Here is a 24,251-nt window from a genome sequence, read left to right on the forward strand (position 1 = left end):
TACCACAGATTTCCATTGAATAATGGTGAGTTGATGAGCCTGATTTAGTTAGACACTATAATTAATTGTTCCAAAAATGTCTGAGCAAAGGGGTATCATCAAATAATCAATCATCCCCAATGGCTTTTAATTGAGATAGTTACATCTGTTTTTTGTTGTCAGCCTTTCAGAGGTTTAGGATACTGCTTTAAAGATCAGAAAATGATACCTGTGTTTATAAAGATATGGATTAAAAAAGTACAAATTCATGCATGGTTCAATTAAATGTCATAGACTGGCAGATACAATGAAAATACTCCATTTGCTCTACTATTAAAAGTTAATGATGTGTGTATATAATAACTTAAAAATCTAATGCTTTCAAGTACTAGCTATGGATTTTCCAGAACAGCTGGATACAACATGCATGCTAATTCAGAAAGCAGCTGGATTTTTCCTCTGCTGTTGTGAACAAGCAGAATTTAAGTGGAAGGGTGCTACATAATGCCAAACATAATTTCCAAGTGGTTGTGTTCTCCTGAGATGTTTTAATTGAATTTAGAGGTTTAAACAAGTTCAGTAAGTGCAACGCAAAGGGTTGCAAAAGGTCCTATTCACCACACTTTATTGTACACAATATTAAGACCTTTTGCTCATTTTTAAAGCCTGCAAGAAAAACTTTCTGAAGTATTTACAGATTTGTCTGAACTCTTAAAGTCATGTTAGACATTGCAATGTGTTATAGAGATATTCAAGCATTGGACTGTCTCCACATGCTACATTATGTATCTTTCTAATCCTAAACTAGAATGTTTTTTTTTGTTTGTTTGTTTTTTTAATTGCTGTGTGACAAAAAGCAAGAGAAATATGTTATTCATGTCTGAAAGTGTCTGGAGAAAAAGGTCATAGAATCAGTCAGGATTGGAAGGAACCACAAGGATCATCTTGTTCCAACCCCCCCTGCCATGGGCAGGGACACTTCACACTAGATCAGCCTGGCCAGAGCCAGCCAGGTCCTCTACTTTTAAATTCTTCCATTCTCAACACCTAGCCTTGCTATAGGACTTTACTGTCTTTATTCTTTCCAGATTGATTTATCCCCAGAGAAAATATGACTTTATTATTCCAGTTTTTACAAGTTTGAGTTTCTGTCATTGTTTGGGCAGAAATCTTTACCATCTCTTCTTTCTTTTGTTTACTCAGCATGACTATCTGGTATTTGCAGTAATTTAGTTTAGCCTTATCAGACATGTGGTCCCACAGTAACAGTGGGGAATATCTTCATTATTAATAATGAGTACAGCAGTCTACTTATGGAACTTATGTCTGCATATTTGTGGAGTTTGTCTAGTGTTATCTGTCCTCTGCTAATTAGAATTTAGCTGACAAAGGCATAGAGTGAAAAGGAGGGAGGACATTTTTGCTTTGACTGCTTATTATAGTCAGCTCTTGTGTCTATACTGCAGATTGCAGCACAGAAGAGGTGCGTGTAAGTTCAGCTTTAAATTAATATGCTCAGAGAATAAGCAGAATTTAACCATTGAAATAAGGATCTTCATGTAGAATTCCCAAAGAAAACGAACTGGGAATGCTAAAAAAAGTGAAAAATTAATCTTACCAAACTTGAAGTGTTCTGTGGGATGTTGTGATTTAAACACACCCAGCTGACAACAAAGCACTATGAAGCTGCTTGTTCACTCCTACCCTTCTCTGGTGGGATGGGGAGGAGAAAATCCAACAAAAACACTCAAGAGTTGAGACAAAGGACAGGGAGGGCTCAGTTGCCAGTTATGGTCACAGGCAAAAGACAGGCTTGACTTGGGGAAACAAAATTAATTTAATTTAAACAACAAAATCACCAACAGTTTACCACTTGAATCAGAATATAACAGTGATAAATACAACTGGATGTTAAAGTCTCCTTCCCCAACCCCTCCCTTCTTCCCAGGCCCAGCTTCCTCCTCCCCACCAGTGGCACAGGGAGTCAGGGAATAGGGATTGTGGTCAATATTAGCCTGTTCCATGTTTCCTCCTCAGGGGGAAAACTCACAGACCTCCCCTGCTGCAATGTAGTGTCCTTCCCATGAGAGACAGTCCTTCACAAAATTCTCTACCAGCATGGGTCTCTTCTATGGGCTGTGATCCTCCCAGTGGTGGACCATGACATCCTGGGACTCCCTCAGAGTCACAGCATTCTTCAGGATCAATCTTCTGTTCCAGTGTGGGGTCCTCCAAGGGCTGCATGTGAGATCACTGATCTCTATGGGCTGCAGAGGCTCAGCCTGCCATCTCACTACAGGTCAAAGGAGAATGGCTGCTCCAGAGTACCTTCCTCCCTCCTTCCACACTGACCTCATTGTCTGCATAGTTGTCTCTCCAAAACACAAGAAGTTCCAAAAAACCTTGCCCAATAGGTTTTCCGCTGTTAAATATGTTATCTAAGAGGTCCTGACTGACTCAGCCGTGGCCACAGGCAGGTCTGACTTGGAGTCGGGAGTGATTCCAGAAGCTTCTTACAGGAGCTAAGCTAATAGCTCCCTCCCCTGCTGCTGAAATGCCACATCACCAGACAGGAGCACAACATATACACTGGTTTGCTGTCACAGAGGTTTACTGTTACTCTATCTGCTCCATGCCAATGTAGCCTGAGAGCTCAGCCTCTACTAGACAAATATCAAAAAGGAGCTTCTAAGACACAGTTGAGTATACAGCAGCAAATATTCAGTGATGAACTTCATGTGTTCCTGCCATGTGTTTTGGCTATAACGATGTCTGTGAACGGGGAGAAAGTATTTTGTCAGTCTTGAGTTTTTAGCTTTTGGTTTCTTTGACTGCCCTTTTGATGGTTCTTATGCTGCAGGAGAGAGGAATTAGGTGTCAGTGCTATATGAGTCTGAACCACATCATGCTGTTCTGTCCCATGGTCTGGAATGCGTTCATTGCAGAGCACTGGCACCACATGATAGGAAAGTGGCCACACGTCAAGGCTGCAGGTAGAAAGGGCTGCTTTCAACAGGGTTTCTGGAAGAGTGGGTGGGCCACTTCATACATTCCTCACTGGGGAGCTTCAGTGCTGTGTCAGGACTTTCCTCCAGCTCCATAAATCAAGTGACTCATGGAGTGAAAAACAGTGTGATGCACTCCAATATGTAGATGAGGTACTAGTCATGAGCAAGCATAAGTAACCTGTGAGCTTTGTTTCAATGAATAAGATTTCATAGACCTGAACAAGAAGACTTTCTTTCAACAGCTCAGGCAGTTGGAGGTTTTATTTAGATACACATTATTTTTAAAGAAAAGTGAAGAAACCCTGTATTGATGTTATAAGTGTTTTTCACTGAACAGACAGTCCTAGATTGCTACATATTTATTCCATGGAGGTAGTTAATCTTCTGGAGGAATGAGGTAGTTAATTTTATGGAGGAACTTTATATATCTGAAAATAAATAAGAAAAGGTTTTTTTCCACTACTTGCTTTTCTACTCTGAAGAAACAACCATAGAAGTGTAATAAGAGATTTGCATCCCCAATCTCAAACAAAGTTTGGGAGGTGCATCTTAAAGACAAACTCTGAGCCACAGCCTGTACTGCTGGCATTGATAAAAAAGTCTGTTTGGAACAATAAGCCAAGACAGAAAAACAGAAGAGTGGAAGAAGATCTCAAGAAAGCAAATAGCACAGCTTGTCAATGGCACTAATATGTAGAGATGTTCTCACTGTCAGGCTCTGAGGCAGCATGGGGAAGCTGTTTCTTTTTCCATTCCCCAGAAGACTGCAATAGTGAGTGAAAACAGTTGGGTGTTTATCTCTTCCTAGCAACATTTCAGAATGTCTGGGCTCCTTGGTATGACAAGGGAGCTAATGTTTATCATTTCCCCCGTTTTTATTTTTTAGATTTTAAAATTATTTTTTTTTCAGCAAAGTTTTTTCAGCATCTCTCAGGCAAGAATGGGTTTGTGCTCAGCATGAATGCTATTATCTGCCCCTTACAACAGTGGGAGCAGGAGCAGAGCTTCTTTTAGATACAGTGGAATATTGACAGGGAATTTGCCCATATCTTTGAGTCCTAAAGGCACACAATAGCTTGCAGCAGGAATATTTACTGAACTGGCTATCTGGTGATTTCTTTTCTATAAGAGTAAGAATCAGTTACAAATTTAGCAGTCAGGCTATAGAAACTAAGGCAAACAAAGAGCATGCTGGCATTTTGACTTTCTCTGATGCATTTGGTGAGGTTCATTCATTAGGTTAAAATGGGCGTGTTCCGTGCAATCCATTTTGTGTTACTGAAAGAGCTGGGCATTTGGTAACATTCATTCTTCCTTATTTTCTGCTTCTGTACTTCAGAGATAATTCATCTTTCTCTTATTGAATAAAGAAAAAGATGAAAACCTTGTAGTTCAAGTATGCGTTCTTGACAGATCTTTTACCTGCTTTGCATGCATCCCTTCCGATAAGGACATAATAAGGGATTTTACTGTCAAAACAAGGACAAAAAGGGGAAAAGCAAAAAGAACAGAATCAGTTAACCCGACTTCTAGAATAAAAAAAACACTGTGCTGTTGACTACTACTCTGTGATTCAGCTACTGTCACTGAATGTAACATTAATAGGAACAAGATTTATAAACTCTTCTGGAAATATAAGTAATACTAGTGATTACCTACTATTAGTTACCATTGCCTAGTAGTCAATGGTTGTAAAAGGCTTGAAAGATAATGTTAAGACACTCCTTCAATGGTCTAGAGATCACATGGTTAGATTGACCCTTCTTCCCCAAGGATGTTATCTGCCTGTGGCTGTCAAGTCCAAGTATGCTGGAGAGTCCCACAAATTAATACAGACATGGCACTTATGACTCTCAGGCCAAGCAACAGCTGCACATTCAGCAGCTGTTTTTGTTAGCCTGTATGGATGTCCAGGCCTTTTTCTGATGCAATGCAGTGCGTTACTATGTCTTAGATTCCTGTTGCCTGAATCTTGAGCAAAAAATTTCCGTATTAGGCAAGGAGATATTGCACAGAGAGATCCATGTGATTTATTGTAAAAATGGTTGCCAAAGCCTTTGGAATAAATGTGAAAAGAAACATCTGATATTTCTAAACTGACCTGAAAATTTTGCAGCCCTGAAATGTTACAAATATACAAATCTTATTGCACATCTCCTGAGTGACTACATTAAGGTGATTCATGAAGATACAAAAAAATTCCTCCCTGTCGCATGAGGCCAAAAAGGAGAAATTATATGGAAACAGCTTATTATGTTTTTTCTTGGTACTTTTGCAATTACAGTTGACATTTATTTCTAAGACATTATAGTGTACAAGGGAGGGTAACATTTTCTGCTACGATAGAGCTGTGAACATCTGCATTCAATAATCATTTGCATGTCTCTCTCCTCTTTAATCCAAGGATTTAGATTCCCTTTACAAATATTTACCAATTAGGCAGCTCTACAGGCTATGTTCTGGGAGCATATTGTTTATATTTTATGCTTCTGCAATGTAAGAATACAGAGAGGTTAAAGGATTTATCTGCAGTTGTATCAGAGGTCAAAGGAAAGTGAAGTATCAGGACCCAGGTGTCTTGCCCTATATCTGCTTCAGCCAGTCCATTTTTCACGTGCATATTTCTGTTTGAGTGATATATTCATCAAGGCAGAAGTAATTTTTCAAGTCAATTCTTACATACTCAGACTTTTTCTTGAGAGAGGGGACTATTGTGATCCTCTAGTCTGACCTCTTGTGGAATATTGATGATTTCCATGAGTTAGTCCTTGCTTCAAATCCAGGGGCTGTCATGGACTAGAATATTTCATCAGAAAAACAAAAACAACAGTAGATAAGGGTGAAGCAATGTCCTCAACCTCCTGTAGAGCTTCTGTCAATCAACAATCCACTATACCCTTGATGGAGCTGTAGCAATGATTAGGACCATCACTGTTAAAGTATTTGCCATATTTTAGTTAGCTTCATTTTCTAAACATAAGCTGTTGCTTTACCAATAATATATATTTCACAGGATTTAATTTCCTGAATGTTGTAAGTGATATAGACCTAATCCTTAAAGCCCAGGTATATTTCATTTTCCTCAAAAGTGTTTAGAATTGTATATTCTTGTGTCTGTAAGTATCTAAAGGGTGACTGGCAGGAGGATGAAGCCAGCCAGGCGTTTCTCAGTGGTGTCCAGTGAAAGGACAAGGGCAACGGGTACAACCTAGAATACATAAGGTTCCATGTAACCGTATGGAAAAAGCAACGAAAAACTTCTTCACTTTGAGGGTAACAGAGCACTGGAACAGGCTGCCCATAGATGTTGTGTAGTTCCCATCTCTGGAGATATTCAAAACCCACCTGGATATGTTCCTGGGTGATTTACTCTAGGTGATCCTGCTCTAGCAGGGATGTTGGATTAGATGATCTTCAGAGGTCCTTTCCAACCCCTACTGTTCTGTCACTCTGTGTGATGGGCAGAAAGGGTCTATTGATCTGGGGTGCCGCTCTTGCCAGGCCCTGAGAGGCAGCCCCAATGGCTGCACTGCTGCGATGATATGGAACTCTGTTTGGCAACAGGTGGGTCATGGAGCTGGGGACACCCCAACAGCTAACTTTATGTAGTGGCAGTGGGAGAAGTGTGCTCTCTCAAGGAGCAGCCTCCCCAGACTGAGGTGAGCTTACCCAGCTTACCCAGCCCCATCTTACACTTTCTCATTAAATGCAGAAGGCTGTGTGGTTTTGGCTTCTTCTGACTGGGTTGCAGTGTACCACATGGTGGATGGAGCTGCTCAGGCACAGTAAGTCTGAGGGTGCCTAGTCTGTGATGGCAAGAGGCCTTTGGTTGTGAAAGGTGGTCTGAGATCCTTTGGCAGTGGAAATTTGGCCTTGCTTGCTGGCAATCTTAAACATCATGGGAATTGTGTTAACAGATCAAGTAAAAATAGTCTGGATTATTTGTTTGGATCCAGACCTCAAGACCTTTCCCACTGTAAAGTATGCAGACTGCAGGGCAGAACCTCTGCACAAGACAGGTCCTCTCAGGGATGGATACAGGCTCATTCTGAGAATAGAATGGATGACTCTGCTTTGAAGCTTTTTAAGAGGAGTGGAAACTTTTCCACAGATCAGTAAGCATATTGAGGAGCTTTGTTAAAATAATAACAGCATATTTTTTAGTAATTAATCACTTGCATCCAGAGAGGGACTTTCAGCCAAAGATTCTGAAGTTCTTCCAAATTTCACCGACCAAAGCTGCAAACAGATAAGGATTGCCGTCATCACATGCTACCAGTCCTGACAGCTGTTTAATTGCTCAGAGTCGAAGAACTGCACAGAGGCTGTCAGAATATGCTTATATGTCCAAGAAGAAGTGGAAAGGAAGTAGGAGGTGAAGGAGTGCAGGTATCACTCAATAGCATTACTGTTTTTTATTGGGAATCAGTCACGAATCTCAGTTTACAAATTGTGATTTTATGCATCGCTTCTCTTAGGTAGTGGTGCACAAAGATGTGATGTGTTCAGAATTATCGTCGTTGTTTGTCATTCATGCCAATCCTGAGACTCTTTTGGATTCTTTATTTATTTAAATGGATTGAAACTTATGATGAGCCCTGTTCCAGACCTCCCAGTAAAGCCTTGGCCTGATCACCTATTGGTAGCCTAATCGCCTTACAGTGATTTCTGTCTACTATGGAACAAGACCAAGATGTCTAATTTATATATGCCTCAAGGTATGCCTAAAAGGTAATGGATGTGATTTCAGCCAAAAAACTTGGGAGTTTTGACTGCATCTGTCTGACTGTCTCAGTGATGTTACACCTGTCTGTTTGTAAATCTATCTGCAACCTCTCCATACTAAATAGAGGAAATTTATCCTCATTATGAAAGCACTCTTGAGAGTCCATTGCTAATGAAGCTCCTTCCTATTTATTTTTGAAATTGTATATAAACAACTAGCATTATTAGTACACAATTACCAAAGTAATCACACAATTACTGTAAACACAGTCTACGAAAAAACATGCTGCAAATTAATATTCATGCATTTCTCTAATCTACCATTTGGAGCAAATGCTTGAATCCAATCTAGACTTTGTCACAAAAGCATAAAATAACCAGGAGAAATGGAACTGTTTTGTACTCTATAAGAATTAAAGGGAAAAATGTTGTGACTCTTTTACCAGTTTTGGAGAAGGGGACTACTGTGGCTGCTGATGCACAATTCAGCAATGCATTGTTTCAGTGATAAGGAGGAAGAGAAAAACTACTCACAGATGTATCTTTATGCAGGGATACTGCAGCATTCAAGTCAATGTGTGCAGCTAAGTGCAAGTGTTGTTTGACATCCTGCACCGGTATTTGCAGGAAGCCCAAGCTTAAGAATAGCTTAAGGAAGGTATTTGAATTCTGCTGTTAAGAAGCATCCATAGGTATTGTGTCATCTAAATCAGAAAGGAATAACTGGGAGAGTAAAACTAGTGTCACTCATTAATAATAAAATGCATGTTGTTTGCTCTCCTTAAACTATGCTTTTACACATTCTTCACACAATCAAGTAGTAGTCTAAATTAAATGGGAATCATTACAGACTGGTGAAGAACATTTTTATATATTGGGGAGTAATTGTCAATTACACATTTTCAGATTTTAAGATGTCAATTTTGCAAGGGTAAATGACCAGAAGAATAATTATAGTCAACAGTAGTTGTAAAGGTGCAACTATTTTAGAACTGAGAAGTAGAAAATTGAAAGTTTAGAAGTCAATTTGAGAGGACTAAAAAAACAAGGAGTCACTTTTGAAAATTCAAACTAACTCAGGAGTCATTAGGGAATGAGTGGCAAAACTGATTTTTGTCTTGTTAAGCAAGAAAGATTAGTACATATTTACAAATATATTTTAACTTAGAATGCTTCAGTGAAGTAAAATGATGGTGAACATAAGATTATAAGAAGCGGTACCAAGAGTACCAATGTTGTAAAAGTGATAAGTTCTTGATGCAGTAATTGTGAGTGGGCAGAAAAAAAGCTGGTCTGAATTTAAGTCTATTTTGATTACCCATGTGACAGAAACCATCATGGACTGCATTTGTGATACATACAGTAAAAGAATGAGTCTTCAGGGAATCTGAGGCATCGAGGAGAGGGAGGGCAGAATATTGGCTTATAACACCAAGATGAAAAAAATGATGTGTGACCTCATATTCTTGCATTTCTTTATGCAAATCCTTTGGGGATACTTTATGCTTGATGACTAGTACTACAGAATCTTACCTTTTGTATTTCCATAGATGTGTTCACAAAGGTTTTATAATGTATGTAAGAGAAGTAATTTAAATGTGAATTCTTAGATACAGATGCTGCAGGAAAGCTAAAAAAAACCCAAAAAACAACTGATTAAGAGTGATGGAATACAACAGCCAGCTGACAAAGTGTAATGAGAAATGATTCTGTATGATACGCAGCTCGGTAACAAGAAAGGATACAGAAAAGAGAGAGAAAAGATATAATGGGACATTATTTTTAGAGAGCTTGTTGTGGTGCAAGAGTTGAGGAAAGTAGGTATATTTATAAAGTTGTTAAAATCTGTCAGGGAAACTTTGTTCTGCATATGCCAACAATGAAGGTTTTTCTTCTAGAACTTAGATGACAAATTGTACATTAACTTCCTGCTGGGCTGAGGACTTATTTTAATACCTATTTCCTGTCTGCTTTTAAAAAAATTGGGGACAGTGAGTTCTGGCTATTTGATGAAGAACCAAGATGAAAGCAGAAAGATTTAAATTTTGATGGCAGTGCTGATGAGAAGCATCTACAGCTATATAAGGAGTAAGATAAAGAGGACTAAAAATCTAGGCTTAGCACTTAGATATATAGGATAGCATTGAACAAAGAAATCAAAGGATGATGTCTAACTTATTCCTGATAGTTCCTTTATTCTTGCTATTTTATTGTTCCATGTGTTTATTCTATTGAATAAAAAGAAATGTGGTAAAAATGTAATTTTTTTTTCCTTTCAGATTTAAAAAAAGCATGTGATGATTTTCTCTCTGCACTCAAAAATCACAAGAACGGGGAATCCTTAATAGAACTTTTAGGAAAATACAGCTATGTATCTGATAGCTCTGATACTGTGTTTTTCCTACTGTTTCTTGGTGACGCTATTATAAAAGTTGACTAGTTGTTGCAAAACCATCTTACATATTCTGATGATTTCGTTGCAGAAGATGTAATGCAATAGATGACTGAGGTTTGAAGGAAATAGAAAACAAATGAGATTTAATGTAGTGAAGAAAAATTACTTATGGTTATATGCCTGTAGAAATGTTCTGGATGAGTATACCCAGCAGTTGATGATCGTGCTTATCAGAAAATCATTACTTATAAAGGACTGAGGAAGGCAATAAGGACTTGAGGACTGTGAAAATACATATAAAGGGCAATAAATAAAGGTAGGTTAGTTCTCCAATATTCAGAAGATAGGTTTGGAAGTTAGGACAGCAGGAGACAAACAAGTTATGTCTCTCAGTAAAAAAGAGGTTGTGGTGTTTGTTGAAGAGGAGATGAAGGAATAATAATTATCTGGGAGGAAATTACTATTGAAGGGAGCAAATATTCTGTTGTTACAATGAGGTGAGGGCAAATTATGACTGTACCCTGAGATCTACGTGGTTTCAAGAACCTGGATTGAGCGGATTAATGTCCCAATAAAATAATAGGAGGTACTTACAGGATGAATCTCTACCCTGTGACAGAGAGCAGCAGTCTCTGGCTCTAAGGGAATAAAAGAAGGAAGAAGCTTTTGTGGAGAGTATAAAGCTTGTCATGAGGGATATCAGAATCTCAATTAGGTGGGAGAATATGTCATGGATAACTGTGTGCTGTCGAGGTGATTGAGAGTGATTCAAAGAGGCATTTTCTTCCCAAATTTCTGTGATTGTGTGACAGATATTTGATTCTTGATTTATAGCCTTTCCTTTGTTACACTCATTTTCAGAAAGGATAGGCTGTTAATATTCATGTCCCCTGTTCACTGGTTGCATGAAGAGTAACAGCAGAAGATGGCAGCAGAGATTGCTGACTCCCTCTCGTTTCTTTATAGGTGCATCAGAATACAGATTCTCAGCGAAAGAACACAGGGTGAACTTTTCTTTAAAAACATACTGATTGAATTCTGGAAAGATAAATTCATTGACTCTAAGAACATATTCACCAGTTAATTTTTCATGGAAATGACATGAGGCATGTGAAATCGAAAGCATATTCCTTTTCCCTTCCTTATGTCTTAATGGCAACTCTTGCAAGGAGGTAAGATGGTACTTACAAAAGATCATGGACCCATTCCCTTTACATAAACCTCCTGCCATAGCAATAGCTTATCAGAGACAGGTGCCCTACGTTCCATATAAAAACACTGAAAATTATTAAGAAGCTCTAGAAAACTTTATATAAAGTTGCTAAAAGGTGACTCAAAGCGCAGATAATAAGGCAAAAAAAAATCTTTGTCAGACTAGTTGTTTCATAATAATAAGCCATTGTAAAGATCTGCCTGTAGATTAACTTGACCCTCTAATCACGGACAGTGCACATGGGTGTGATATTAGACACTTTGATTAGTAGAGTTAATAGTGTGTTTTATTGGACCAGCTGATATAGCTGAAAAGCAAAAGCTGCTGGACACTCAATTCCTTTTTCATGTCACAGAGAGACAGGTCCACGTTGATTTGTGCAGGGACTATGACTGTGTGGCTGATCCTACCCACGGGAGAGTCAGAGCATTGTTTCTCAGACAGGGGAATACCAGGCTCGATGTGTTTATAAAGGATGGAGCTGAAGTAAATGCAGTGGAATATCAGTTCCAGGTTTTTTTCCACAGTGCCACTGTTGCCTTGCTGCCACCACTGCCTTGCTGCCCGATGTGTTATTTGGAGCAGCTGTCTCTGCTTCTATTCTGGCTGCTACACAGTAATGTTTTTTTACTTCTGCCTAAGGAAGCTGACTTGAAATCTGCCTGTGCTTCTGCTGCTTTTCTAACTGCTATAGGAGAGTCAAGATTCTTGCTTTATTTTTTTCATCCAGCCTCTCTGCTTCTGTGCTGAATATTAACTGTTTGTAGAACTCCGGAATTGAGGTTGACAGAAAATTGTTCAGTTGCTTGTGTGAAGACAGAAGCATGAGTCAGGTTTCCATATTCAAGCCCTCAGTAGCTTTCAGAATGCTTCAAATTAAAGGAAAAAGAAAATCAATGGGTACATAATAATGCTTCCTGAGGAGACATTTGCTGGAGTGTTCTTGAATTCTGAGAGGAATTTTCTTTGCTGTGTGTTGAAGAGCTTCTGCTCTCTTACCAGTTGTAAGCGACTGGCACTTGTCAAATGGGAAACCTGGAGTTAGGAATACAATGAGTGTTTGACTAATAGTTCCCCAGTATTATTTTTTTTCTTTATCTTGTATTCTTATCTCTGAATGTAATTCAGTAATTTTACTCTGATAATGTCCTCAAAATCCCACTATAGGTCAAAGTACTCATGACCACCATGTCAACCAGAATGAGTTTCTGAAGCGGTAAACTTAGATGTGGGCATCATGTCTTAACTCATGTCTTAACTCAATATTACTTTTTCAGGTTGAGGTAAAAGCACTTATTCTTCTCAATATTAATTTTTCCTGGTGTTACCCTGCTTAAAGTAATTATGAAAAGATATGAAAAAGAAGTGAAATGTACCCCAGAATGCATTAATCTGACCTCTTCTTATAGAGATAGCAGTGTCTGAGGGAATATCCTTTCAGCCACAGACTGCAGTGTATTGTAAAAAAAGGAAGTAACAATTTATTATGTCTTTCTCATTTTCTTTATACATTTGTGAGTTTAGATTGCTAGTGCTTCTCTCTGAGAGACTGTTGCTTTAGGTCCACAATGAATTGGGGTTTTGAAGTGAAATATGGGTCTTTCAGAACTTTTGAAAATATTTTCTATGGCAATTGATACATTCAGAAAACAGAAGGGGGAGTGTTGGTACCAGCCTGAAACCAAGGCTATTTTCTGTGTTTTTTTCCATTACCTGAAGCTTTCATTTGGACTTTGTCTCTTTTCTACCAATTTTTCAGAAATGAAATGTACAACACATTTATAATAGTGTGATTTCTGGTAACTGCTATGTTGTTTCTATATAAACTTTGTTTCAAGTGGTTGGCAACACCACTGGTCCTTGTTTTGATGCTATCTAAGCAAATGTCCTTCCAGATCAGTTTCTGAACATGAGTGTGCCTTATCTAACTTTTAAAAGTGTGGAAACAGTCACAGGGAGAGCCTTTTGAAATTGTAAAATCTAATAATCTCATCTAGCTCTATGATACCTTTTTGATTTTTTCATTGGTAGAAGATTCATTCCAGTGGAAGTATTTAACCTGCATAGCTGCTCTTGTGAGCATAAAGCTAGCTGGACTCATACCAGCAGAAACTAATCTGTTTAAAAAGAAAAAAGAATGAAAAATCATGAAGAAGCAGCCCATCCCAAACCACAGCTTTGTTATATTAGTCTGGGGAAACACTTATTCCCAATGGGAAGTTGTTACCTAGTGTCTTAGAATCCGGCAAACACCAGACCCATAACTGTACGGAAAAGAGCAACACATGTTAGGATTTATTATTATACTTATTATTAATTTTTTCCTTAATAATGTTTCTCCAAGGGTTAAGAAAGCTTATCTGGCTTCATAGACAACAAATACACAGGCATCATTTGTGAATATTTACAGTAGCACCTGAGGAAATTGTAGTAACTGGCCTAGGAAATGGATACTGGAAATAAACCATCACCACTGGGAAGACTGCACTGCAAAACAAATCTTGAGTGTTTACTGGCCTGGGAGCTTTGGGATGAGGCATGGCATTGAGATCTGACAGGCAGTTTGGCACACCCGTGTAAGTCATTTTTGTTTGAGCCTGGTAGGACTTTACTGATGCACTTACAGCTTCAGATGGTGGAATTACAGTCTCTCAAAGAGGAGTGGCAATATTAGGGAACAAAATATGCTGAAGGAAGAATCTGTGGTTTCCACAGTAATTTCCATTAAATGGCACTAAAGCTGGAAGGCTACCTTCCTCCTACTTCTCCAGCTCATTTTAAGAGTGGATGATTAATATATTAACTAGCAAAAACACTCTTGTGGACAGCAGGGAATTTTTCCATGCTTTGTATTCCTGTTTAGACACAACAATTGGTCCTTCAGTGTAGTGTCCCATAACTAGAAACTGTTGATGAAGCTTGTAGAATTACTAATATGTCATTGAGTTGATTTGCATACAGCCTATCTATTTTAAGTCATATTTTAATTTGGGAGGGTTTATCTATCACTTTGAGCCAACAAAACTTCCATCAGATTGCATTTTACTACATCAAATGAAACAAAAAACAGCTACTGATAATGTTGTCTAGCTCTATAGGCCAAATCTTAGCAGTTTCATCAATACATTGTGCTATAGTTTTCAGGTTGTAATGATCAGTGTCAGTTCTAACAGACGTGCTTATTTTTGCTGAAATAATTTTGCTTTTTTCTACTCACTATCCAGCTTGTTGCCATCATACAACTGACATCACTAGGATATAGTGGTGTTACCTATCAAGAACATTTTCCTTTTTCTCCTGATTCTGAATTTCAAGCATTTTTGGCCTGGAGGCAATGCCTGTCCTAAACAAGTGGGTTAGTGATAGCTTTCTGAAATATGACTATGCTTAATACAAAACTCTTCAAATGTAACCATCTGAACTATTCCAGTATCTGTTTTTCCCAGGCTTTTGTTGGCCACTCCTTTCTAAATCATAATACAAATTAGAAGATGCAGTAAAAAAGCCACTTCATAAACACCATCTGTGGTATCAGTGCATGCTGTTGTTATCCCTGTATTACATTTAGGTGTGAATCTGGAGAGAGATTTCTCCTTACCTACTCTGACCTTATCTCAAGTAACTGGAGTACCAGAATGTCTGGTGCTTTCCCACTTATCCTTAGTTGTTTTAAATGTCTCTGCCTAACTATTCCAGTTTTTATTTTCTTTGACTTTATGGAAGCATTCATAGAAGGAATTCAATTGACAGTAGAAAAATCTGGACAAAAGGAGTAGCAGCATGAAACATCGCTTGACTGCCTTGTTCTGAACAAAAATACATCTGTTCAAAAGTCCTGTGGTGCTTTCTCTAAGACACAAGATACCAAATTGGTAACAGCTATCATGGTCTGCCTCAGAGACTGCTGAATTCAATGATGCAGGAGAACCACAGAATCACAGTCTGGATGAGGTTGGAAGGAACTCCAGGGGTTGTAAGGAGGTGCAGAGGTCATCTCATCTAACCTACCTGCTCAAGCAGGGTCACCTAGAGAAGGCTGACCAGGACCATGTGCAGACAGCTTTTGAGTATCTCCAAGGATGGGGACTCCAAAACCTCTCAAGGCAACCTATGCCAGTGCTCAGTTATCCTCATTGTGGATAAGTGTTTCTTGATAATCAGACAGAACCTCCTGTGTTTCAGTTTGTTCCTATTACCCCTGGTCCTGTCACTAGACACTGAGGTGTGTGTGTGTGACTGAGTGTCTGACTCACACTCAGTGACTGAGAAAGAACCTGGTTTCTTCTTCTCTATGTCCTCCCTTTGGGATATCACAGTGATGTGATCCCTCTGAGCCTTTTCTTCTCCAGGTTGAAAAGCCCCAGAGCTCTTTCAGCCTTTCCTCATAAGAAAGCTATTCCAGTCCTTTAATACCCTTAATGGCCCTTTGCAGGTCTCTCTCTAGTATGTCCATCTCTCCTACTAGGGAGACCAGAGGTGGACACAGTGCGCCAGTGCTGGGGACCTGCTGGCAACATTTCTAATGTGTGCCAGGACACCATTCTCCTGCTTTGCTACTTGGGTGCATTGTTGGCTCATAACAACTTACTGTCCACAGGGATTTGGAGGGCAGCGGGATGAGCATAGTTTCCCTCAGCACAGTGTGAATAAATCTCCCCAGTCTCCCTGTGGGAAGTACTGCATGTGGCTGTCATCATGGCCACAAGAAGATGGACAGGGTCACTTATCTGCCAGCCTGCCTTGGACATTTAGTAGTGTGAGAGGCTGTGCCTTGAGCTTAGGTTGCTTGGAATGCAAGGAATGCCAGTTATAATTGTTAATATAATGTTAATATACTGAGAAGGAAGGAGAAATATCAATGGATGAGGATTTTAAAATATTTTTTCAGAGTAGAGTAACAGTCCTCTGGAAGGAGCAAGCTCTCTGAGGAGTGTCTGAGGGAGCTGTGGTTGTTTATCCTGGAGAAAAGGAGGCTGAGCGGAGATTTTATTGCTGTCTACTATTACCTGTGAAAGGAAGCTGTAGCAAGGTGGGGTCAATCTCTTCTCCCAAGTAAGAAGTGATAGGACAAGAAGCAATGGACTCAAGTTGCATCAAGAGAGGTTTATACTGGCTATTAGGAAACATTTCTTCACCAAAATTGCTGTCAAGCACTGGAGCTGGCTGCCAGGGAAGTGGTGGAGTTATCACCCCTGGAGGGATTTAAAAGACATGTAAATGTGATACCGAGGGGCATGGCTTTGTGGTGAACTTGGCAGTGCTGGGTAAAAAGTTGGACTTGATCTTACAGGCTTCTTCCAACAACAACAACAACAACAAAAATTGTGAATCTATTAGATGATTCTAAGGGTCCCCAGGTCCTTTTCTTGAACTCCTTTCCAGCTGGTTTATACTGGCATATAGGGCTGTTCTTTCCCAGGTGCAGGATTTTTCACTTCCCTTTATTGAAGTGAGGAAATGCAAAAGTGTAGAGCGTCTTTTGCAAGGTAGCCACAAGCCCTCTGTAATGCCAGATACAGTGCGTATCCGTGCATCAATCTTGAAAGCATCACTAATGTGTTTTGGACTAGGCATGATGATGGAGTGCCCAGGTACTTTTATTTTAATATTCAATTAGCATGGAATAGATACTTTGGAAGTATAGTGTGTGAAATATCTTTATATATAAGATAAGAAGCTGGTGGGTCTGGAAGTATAGTGAGCTCCTGTCCATGCATTCAATCACCTTTTGGGAACAGTAGAGCCCTTGGGGAGTGGTTCTGGTATATGGAGGAAAACGCCCCATGTGCTGATGACACTACAATGGTATAAATCCAAAAACCTCCACGGAAGTCGATATAAGTTACTTCAAATTGTCACTGATGTACCTAGGAGCAATAGTTTAATTACTGAGAGCATTGAATCCTATGAGGTTAGATACCTTGTCTTTGTTCACTTAGGTAGATGGGATGTCAAGTGCAAGTGCAAGATTATCTTGATGTGTGAAGTATCAAATACAGATACAAAGAAGGGATAACAGATTCCACTTGACCAGGGATTCCCTCAGTGAAGACTACAAACATGTTCTTACTGCATAGTAGTCTCATTCCCTGTTGTCACTGTGACACTAATATTATCACTGCCTTTACTGTAAGATGTTTAAACTGAACCATATTTTCCCTTTGACACTACCTTATCTTCTCTAGAGTGAAATTGCACAGTGTGATCTTGTTTGATAGTTTTGGAGCAGTGAAACAATGCCAATAAAGAGAGATAGGCAGAGATATTAAGAGTTTTGGGAGGTTGTATGACCTAGTTTGGATTTGGGGCTAGAAAAAATAAGACAAATGTAAAAATGTTGAATTGAATATTTTTAACTTGTTCCTTTAGCAATGATTCCTCTCTGGTTTTCAGACATTTGAGGTATTACTGTTAACATAATGGATGGAACTTCACTGAAAGATTTAATTCAATCTACCATCCTCTTCATACAACCCTTAGCGGATCTTACAATATTTTTTTTGTTGTTTTGAGTGGTTTTGTTGTTCAAGTGTTCTTAGTTTTTTTTTTTTAATGAGATTTTAATTCTGATGTTCTTCATGGATATAAGTTCTTTTATGACATTGAGAGACAGTCTTTGAAAAATGTGTCTTAATTTTGAAGTATTCCAATAAAAGCTCAGCTAGAATGAGTTGAAGTCTTGAAGTGAAGTTTCCTTGGTGACCTTGATTGTCTAGGATTCATTTTTTTCTTAAGTGGAAAGAGGGAGGAAAAATGGCACTTTCATACATCTCTTTGTAAGTGAGTCATAGTAAAATGTTCTGTACTATGAATTGGTTACTTGGATTTTTAACTGACTGAGAAATTGAAGAAAGGAAATAAAACTCTTTCTTATAGATAGCATTCGCTGACTCTCATAGGTGAGAAAAGTATTTAGATACATCGTTGTCTAGCTTTTTCTACATCTATGCTTATAGCACCTGTTGCAAGAACCTTTGGAAATACTTCCTATTGCTGTGCTAATTAATATGTACTTTTTATTTCTCTTTGGTTGCTGGGGGAACTGAGATAGGTATTTAATTTTGTCTGCATTCATACAAAGTATTAGAATGATGACAGAATCTGGGAGTTGGCCATCCTAGACTTCCCTTCTACAAATGTGATACAGTTCAGAATGTTAATGCTGATGTACCTTCCTCAGAACAAACATAGAAAGGAGAAAAATTAATTTTGGAAATTTAAGACACCTGGAATATCTCAGAAATTAGAAGATAACACTGTGAAAAGATAGGGTAAATTTAAAATAGAGATAAAAGTGCTATCATGTTCATAAAAGGTAGATAAGAAACTTCCTTAGGTTAAATAGATGAGTATTCAGAAAGAAAAAAAAATGTGTGAAAAATTTATGCTGATGGATCTAGGACTCCTATTGCAGATTTTATTTATTTATTTATTTATTATTTACTTGGTGGAAATCTACAATATCAGTATGTGTTTAGAGTCACAGAGGAACTGGGCTAATGACCTCTGGCCTTGTCTTGTTCTAGCATTGAGTCTACTTTTCTAGCTTTGAGAAAACCATGCATCTTCTCTTACATACTTACCAGCTTTTTTGTAGATGCTTCATACAAATGGTCTCATTCCATATGTGATGTGGGAAGAGAAAGGTTCTTATGCATTTTCTTCTTCCATGTTGCTTCTGGGATGGAAGACCTTGCAGAGGTAATGCAACTCTCTAAGCTGTGTCTGCTAATCAGTAAGACGAAGCACAGCAACACAGGGCCAGCTAGTGTGCCAGTTCATATACACATGCAACATACAGGATCAGGGTTCAATGCCAGTACACACAGGTGAATTTGTTGTGTTCTAGAACTGAGAAAGAAAATTGCTCAGGCAGGACAACATTACATATTTTTTTCTTCTAAATTTGCCTTTGTTCCAGGTTAGGAACAAAATATTCCCCTCCCATGCATTAGTATAAAATGTGATACACAGTCTGAGTATCAGACTAAATGTAACTTAGAAAATTTAATGCTAGAAACTCCTTTGGCTACTTGATTTCTAAATCTATGAAAATAAAAGTTTTCCCTGTCCAGCAAGGAAGAGAAATGAACAAAGTGGAAACATCCAGGCATCCTGTTTATTTGCATCCTGAAAGTGAATAAACTCAGTTAACAGCAAGTACAAGGGGAAGGCTACATATATGTTGGAAAATGCTTTAAAACTTTATAGTAAGAATTACTTTATAGCCCACCTGTTTTGAATTTTCTGTGTATTTTTCAAGTAAGATAAGCCCTTAAAAGTAACTACAATTTTTTTTTTAACTAATGATGTGATATCTCATCAACATTCTGCATGTCTGTATTCATAACAATTACAAATTACATGTATATTCCTTTAGGTTATATAGTGTGAGTATATGCTGTATGCAACTTAGAACAGAGAAGTGTCATTAATTGCCACATACTCTGCAAAGATGTAAAAGTTATTTTTATTTTTTATTTTTTTCCTCCCAGAGTTTCTAAAAATGAGGAATTTAGTAATGTTTGGTGGGATAGCTACTGGAGCCCTTTGAGCTCTTCAGATGAAATAAAAATGTTCTGTGAAAAACACTAGACTATTCCTGAAATCATTCAGCAGTTTTGTGTGGAAGTGTTATTCAGAGGCAGTTGCTGTAATGAATGTCTTGAGAGCTGGTTTCCTTTCTGGGCGATACGGATTTCTTGCTCATTATCTGCCAGTGCACCTTTCTATGACTTGTGATTAGATAGGCTGTAAGGAAACACACACTATCACTTAGGTATCCTCTACAGGGAAAAAAAAAAGAGAAAGAGAAAAAGAAAAAGAAAGTCAGCTCATCTGTCTGGCATTGACATTTGGGTTTGAAAAAGCAGTACGATTGTTTAATGATTAATCTCCCTAACGTTTCAGTTAATCTTCCCAAACCCTGAAGAGATTTGACAGAGGACTTTATGAACTTTCTCCTCAAGTGGAAATGTGAATGTGTGCATTTAAAAGAACAAAGGAACAAGTAGAAAAAAAAAAATCTAAATCCTAAACCCACAGATGCATCAGAGGTCTCACAAACATTAGTCACTGTCATTCAGTTGCAGAAGGCTCTTGTCCTCCTCTCTAATAATCAAGTTCCTACACAAAATATAGTAATAGAAGAAAAATATTAAGAGGCTGGCCAGTGTGGTGCAACATAGATGATATTTAAGATAATGCAGAAAGAACCAGCAGTTCACTTGTTCTTCTGTGTCCAAATTGTTGTTCACCGCTATGAAAATGCAAATCTGGAAATTAATAGTTTCTATGGAGCAGTGTCATGTTAAAGGGTTGACCTTGATATTTGCCTGTCTTGGAGCCCAGGACTCTTGCTGGACCTATTTGGCAAAATTAACATCTGCCTCCACTTTTTGGTGCCTCAGTAAGGACTTGCCCTGACATAGGTCAGAAATTTAAAGCAATAAAATGGTTTAATTGTTTTAAAGTGACAGGCACAGCAGATTTGGGTTTGCCTGAATATGTATGCCCAGGTAGCCACTGACTCCCATGACAAGGAATACAGAATCAGTACTTGTTGGATTGTCCCCTCTATTTAAGACTGGTCCAAAAAGGGGCTGGGTTTTCCTTCTCTTTACAGGAAAAGGAGATCAAACTTTGACAGTCAAGACCAAGGGAAAGGAGATTAATCTTCACCAGTTGAGACTCCATTCTTCCTTGTGAAATGCAACTTTATCATTTGTCCAATGTGAAAATTATGTCCTGTCCCATGGCAAGCTAGGCAGTTTAGCGACCCGCACCTACGAATATCTTGGAATTCAGGAATAAAAGGCAGAGGCTTTACTATAGCATATAAAGACACATTTTATTCGAGCTAACCTAGCGTGTGTTTAACTTGGCTGGTTATCACAAGAGAGTATTTTTTGTTGTTGAGGCAGGTAATCTCTTGGACATACAGTGTGTTCTTTCAGTCTGTTCACTCTGAGTACTTTGCAGATCTAGGGCAAAATATAAAAAACCTTAAGTAAAGAGAAACAGACCAAACACACAGAGAAAAGCTCTATGAAACTGTTAGGGCTTTAGTAGATTTAGCTTAAGCTTGGGTCTAACAATAAACAAAGAGTGTCAAATATTACAAGTCAATTGTTGGAATTGCTAATTGCTTTGTTCTCCCTTTTTATAGTTCAGGGTTACAAGCTGTTAGAAAATCTATGTAGGTGTTGCCTGGTTTGGACAACTAATTACTGTAGCTTAATCATGTATCTACCTGTGATCTGGTGTTCTCATCATCTAGAAAATAACTTTCTAGTTTCTAAATGCTTCCACAAGATGCATAAACTGAATAAGCAGAATAAGTAAGGGAGCTTCATGCTATTTTTTTCTACAACTGCCTCTATGAATGATTTCAGGAAAAAAAGGGTGTTTTTTTTCTTTGAGAAATATATTATAATTTCCTTGCATTTTTTGATGCCTTCCTCCCTGCATGTGAAACCAGAGTTCTCCTTCTGCGCTCTAATCCTTAAAAATGAGAAGGCATCTCTGGATAAACTGCTCTGTGACCAAAGAAGTTTGAACTGGGTCAGACAGATTATACTCAAGGTGACATTTATAAATGATGTTATCTGTTAGCTTCAGCTGTAGAGTACAGAAATACATAAGGATGGGGTAAGACTATTTTACTGCAGTGAAGGTTAAACCTTGCCTAGAGGCTGGTTAAGTAGAAGGCAACCAACCAGACAGTGTTTAGGTGGTAAGATTTACTGATATACTCTTTATTATAATAAGATACAACTATTTTAAGGGAAGCTGACAGCTCAATAAAAGAGAGTGAGATATGCTGCCCGTTCTTTGGCAAATTATTTGAAAGCTGAAGCTAGCTGAGACTGTGGCTGGAGCACTGATAGCATTGAAGCCAAAGAGACAGTTGGTACTTGCCCCTCTTTCTCTCCACTTCCAGGAGCTGAACTGAGCAAGGTGAGAAGAACTAGAGTTCATAGGGTAAATAGAGAATGGTTATTTTCAGAACTTCTGTCTGTTGTCTTATGCTTGGCTCTGTAGTCTTGTACTCTGTGATAAGGTAGACAGTAGGTGATGAAGAGGTATGTCTGGAGAAGAGCATCTGCTAGCTTAAGTAGAGGCAAGCAGGGTAGGGGAACTGGCTGAAATTCTAACCTGTGATGTGATTGAACCTCTTTACTAAATCCCTCCTGAATGGTCCTTCTAGGATTTGTAAAGAAGTCCATATTTAGCATGTGAAAATGCTAGAAATTCAAGCTGTCACAGTACTGAAGGGCATGAATTGTTGTTTATTGACCTCCTTTAACAAACTGGAATGAGTACAGATTGACCTTTTAAGATGAACATTGAATAATTAGAAGATAATAGGCCTTTGCTGCTAAAGCTACTACACCTTTAGTCACAGAAGGTAATTATAGGAGTTTTAACCAAGTAATATAGTGAAGACCTCAGCAAGGTTCCCAGCTCCTTTTATTTTAGTGTGAATTTCATGATATTTGGCACTACATCACAGTACTGGCCTGAGAATTTCAGCCATCATTCAGAAAAAATAAACTTCTAGGTTGTGTGGACAAGAGAAATGTTTAAAACATGGTGGTATGTGGATACAGGAGATAGTCTTGAAGGTGGTTTGAAATTACTGAGACCAGTCCAATTGCTGCTTTGTTAGCTCTCATTTTAAAGCAACTGACTTATTTTTTTACCTTCTCTTCATTGCCATATTGCAAAGAGAGTATTAAAGACCAAGAGATCAGAAAGAAACTAACTTCTTGATATTTTTTATTTTTCATTTTTAGAAATATGATTTTCAGGATTTTTTTATGATCTCTGAATTCTGCTTCACATTACATTTTATTTAAGGCACAACCTTTTCATTAGATCACAGTCATCTAGTATTCTGGGAGCTGGCTCAGTGTTGATTTAAAGGTGAAGTCAGTCTGCAGAACTACTAAATTTGTTTCCTCCTTCAGATGATTTTTCTGTAGTATTTTCCCTATAATCTGCTTCCTTGAGGTCTTTACAGCTTCTAAATTATTAGACTAGTTGAGTTTGATGCAGCCAAACATTTGAACGTCACTCAAGGATACATAAATTTCCCTGTTCTTTTTATTATGTTTGTTCTTTTTTTTTTCTTTTTAGAAAGAAGTAATGAAGACAAATTACAAAATTACAAAAGAAAAATTACAAAAAAGCCCCAATTCATTGGACAATGTTTTTGCTGCTTTTGCAAGTGTTAGCAAATGGATCTTAAAGAGCCCAACTGTTGTATCTCAGTGTGGTTAGTGTCAGTAAATTTTCCACGAGTTCTAATCCCCTTTCAGGGGGGATATAATCCAAAGAAGCCATCTAGCAGTCACTGATTCTTTCTTCCAAAGCAGGTTTTTCTTTAAAGTTAGAGCTGTGGTAACTTCGTTTAACCTTATGTTCTGCTCTGAGCTAAGTGAAGCAGTGGCAAACAAAATGCGGTGCTAAAAGCCAAGAATTGTCTTGTGAGTAGTTACTGATGAACATAAAAGTTCTCTACATCTCTGACAATGGTCACTTATTAAAAGGAAGCAGAAAAGAGTTGGTGTAGGCTATGGAAGCTGGGCCAGCTATGGCTGAACTGGCTGGTTTTCATCTGCAGGAGCACAGAAGAGGCTCTGCAATTGTTGGAAAGGAGTCCTGCTCCTGTTTGCACGACATCTCCTTCTTAATGGCCTGTGCTAATTTTGGCTTAGCCAACTGACCTGTCTTTAGACTAAATTTTTAAATGCCCATATCAAGGGTGAGTGGAGGAAAGAGAAAATGGATTCAAGCGCACTTTTTTGTATTCATGCCAGATGTCAGTGGGCCTTTCTATTCCTCTGTAACACTGCTGTAGAATTTCTATGTGATTCTGCACTTTGTAACATATGTTAAGTGTTATTTTGTAGTTCAAAGATTTTAG

The sequence above is a fragment of the Indicator indicator genome, chromosome 4 (assembly GCF_027791375.1).
Source record: "Indicator indicator isolate 239-I01 chromosome 4, UM_Iind_1.1, whole genome shotgun sequence".
NCBI classification, from domain to species: domain Eukaryota; kingdom Metazoa; phylum Chordata; class Aves; order Piciformes; family Indicatoridae; genus Indicator; species Indicator indicator.